Here is a 3,166-nt window from a genome sequence, read left to right as displayed (position 1 = left end):
CCGAGTGCCAGAAGTTGGCGCGTTTCTGAAATTGATGATGACGATGGAGAAGAACTTGAGTTATTAGGCTGGCTTGGTGACGACAGCTGCTGCTGATCCAAAAAGGGCGGGGAAGGCAGAAAAGAAGGCGGGGAGAGATGACCACCCAGCAACCCAGAAGATTACCTCCCGGAAAAGTGATTGAAGAAAATACATTTTAATTACGGCGCTCGAAAAGTGATGAAAATCGGCTCGGTTCTCGGCCCTGCACCCGCAGAGTTTGGGGATTATTGAAAAGGGGAAAACAAAACGCGTTAATCAATAAATTGCCGCTCGGGGCAGCTAAAGTGCAACGCCTGCCAGTCTGGCTGCCTGGCTGCCTAGCTGCCCCACAAAATGCATCCAACGGTGCGTGTGAAATTGAAAATCAAGCAACCCAGCAGTCGGACTGCACTTGGGAGTTGGAAAAGAAAAGCAAGCCCAGCGACCACACGAGAGGCGCCCCCATAAGGCGAGACCCCAGAAGGTGGAGCCGGCGGTGGGGCAGGTTCTTCAGCTTTGATTTATCACTCACTGGGTAGCTTGAAGTCGAGTCGAGTTGAGTCGATCTGTCTGCTCCTTTCGGCCAGGGCATCATTCACTTGTTTACTGGGGGCCATTACACTGAAAAGAAATCTAGATATCACTTATGCTTTGCTACTCATATGGATGTTTGGATTACTGGACATTGTTTTCGGTGTTCCAACTGCTGCTTTGATTGATGCCCCCACACATGCACCGGGAAAAAAGATGCGAGACCCACACACGGACACACCCATGGACTTGGCCGAGACGCCGGCCCCGGGTTCGCCTTCACCTTTGCCTTGGACTTGGAGTTGGATGTGGATTTGGTCTCAGCCACGGTCATGGCCTGTTAATTGAAATATGTTTTTGGCCGGTGGCGTGGTCAGATCAAAGGGATCGAAAGTGGCGTTCGAACGATGATGATTTGATTAATTCGAATGGGATTCACTCGAACAAGGGGGAATGGAGCTGCAGTTGGCTTACCTACATATATGGACGGGCATGGCGATGGGTTCAATTCGGAACTAATTAAAACATTTACAAAATATGAAATGAAACAAAGCCATCGGGAAAGCGACTTGTTTGCGGCCCGAACTGTAAGCCTGATGGAAGAAAATACGTGGAAAATAAAACATTGAACAATCATAAAAATAAACACATTTTCCCACACTTTTGTTGGGACTGGAACAACAACACACAGACAAATAATAAAAACGAGAAGCAGTCGAGAAACTTTTGTACTACATGGAAATGTCATTCGCATAACAACAAAGCCCAACAACGGAGACGACAATGATGATGATGATGGCTGCGACGATGGCCAAAACCACCGAGACAACCAACAACGAAACAACGCACAAAGTTTCAATTCTTCGCCAGCCACCGCCCCACCCTTAACCCCTTGGTGGCCCAGTCTGGGCCAAGTTGGTGGCACCTTTGTGGTGCCCGGGCTGAGATAACAGGCAACAAAATGTTTGATGTACTTGAAAGTTAATGTTTTGTGGTGTCAACTTTTGCTGGCCGTGTCGCTAGCTGGTTGGTTTTGGGGCTTTGTTGGTGTCTTGGATTTTGCAATGGAGAGCGGCTTGAGTGGCCGGGGATTTTCTCTAATTTGCCTTGACAAAATTAGCTCCTCTTGGCTAATCGCAGCCCGTGAAACTTTGACCTTTCGCACGCTCCCCTCCCAGCCCAATTACACACTTTTGCTTTCAAGAAATTACAACAAGAATTACAAAGAGTACCTATTTTTTATCAAAAGAACTTTTAGCCGCCTCGTTTGGGGCCTTCGAACCGAATGATAAAAAATAATGTTAACAAAAAACTCCAAGCTGAAAAATTGTTTTCCCACGCAAATTAACACTCGACTTTGTTTCCATATTTGCACAAGATGACTTCATTTTCTTTGGGGCTTTTTCCTCACCTTTGCCACCCCCGTCACCTTCTTTAAATACTTTATTGCTGTTGACTTTCTTCCGACTTCTTCTCACCTCTCCCGAAGAAAGACAGACACAGAAATGGGTGTCTCATCTGCGGTTGTTATAGATATTCTCGGGTCTGGGCTGTTGTGGGTGCGTTGTCCGTGGGTCTGTGTCATTGTTTCACTTTTTTATGGGCTATTGGGTAATACATATTTACCGCTTCGATTTCACAGTCCCAGTCATTGTAGCTGAGCTGCCAAGTGGGTCTTCCACATGTCTTTTATTTTTGTAAAAGGAAATTCCAGTACATATTCAATAAAAACAAGATATAGGCACGAAAATATGAGCTACTTTATCAATGTCCTGTTTATTTGCACCAATACATTAAAATTAAATTGATGTTCGATTCGCTTGCATGCGATCCTCACAAGGAACATCTTAAATGACTCGAAGATCGATTCTGCACAAATTTGTCAAATTTCCTGGAGGGTCCCCTTCGAAAATCCACAAAAGTGCTTGGAGCCACTATATGGCCCACAGGGAAGGCTCTATCTTTGGCAAAAATCATCCGATTCTTGAGCGGACTATCTTAAACGATTTGTACATCGATTCTGGACAAATCTGCATCAAAATCTAAGAACATAATATTTTTTAGATTTTTTGTCAAATTTCCTGGAGGGTCCCCTTCGAAAATCCACAAAAGTGCTTGGAGCCACTATATGGCCCACAGGGAAGGCTCTATCTTTGGCAAAAATCATCCGATTCTTGAGCGGACTATCTTAAACGATTTGTACATCGATTCTGCACAAATCTGCCTCAAAATCTAAGAACATAATATTTTTTAGATTTTTTGTCAAATTTTCTGGAGGGTCCCCTTCGAAAATCCACAAAAGTGCTTGGAGCCACTATATGGCCCACAGGGAAGGCTCTATCTTTGGCAAAAATCATCCGATTCTTGAGCGGACTATCTTAAACGATTTGTAGATCGATTCTGCACAAATCTGCATAAAAATATAAGAACATAATATTTTTTAGATTTTTTGTCAAATTTCCTGGAGGGTCCCCTTCGAAAATCCACAAAAGTGCTTGGAGCCACTATATGGCCCACAGGGAAGGCTCTATCTTTGGCAAAAATCATCCGATTCTTGAGCGGACTATCTTAAACGATTTGTACATCGATTCTGGACAAATCTGCATCAAAATCT

The 3,166-nt window shown here is 44.3% G+C and overlaps 1 long non-coding RNA gene across 1 annotated transcript; it reads right to left on the bottom strand.

Annotated features, from left to right (window-relative positions):
* Positions 1-279: 279 nt before the first annotated feature.
* On the bottom strand, positions 280-2,260 carry LOC138926360 (uncharacterized). The gene is made up of 3 exons (XR_011442847.1): positions 1,964-2,260; positions 701-1,145; positions 280-642 (listed from the first exon to the last, which is right to left on the bottom strand). It is a non-coding gene; the product is annotated as an uncharacterized lncRNA (long non-coding RNA).
* Positions 2,261-3,166: the final 906 nt, after the last annotated feature.

Source organism: Drosophila bipectinata, chromosome 3L (genome assembly GCF_030179905.1).
Source record: "Drosophila bipectinata strain 14024-0381.07 chromosome 3L, DbipHiC1v2, whole genome shotgun sequence".
NCBI lineage: Eukaryota > Metazoa > Arthropoda > Insecta > Diptera > Drosophilidae > Drosophila > Drosophila bipectinata.
This window is presented reverse-complemented; position numbering and strand designations above follow the sequence as displayed.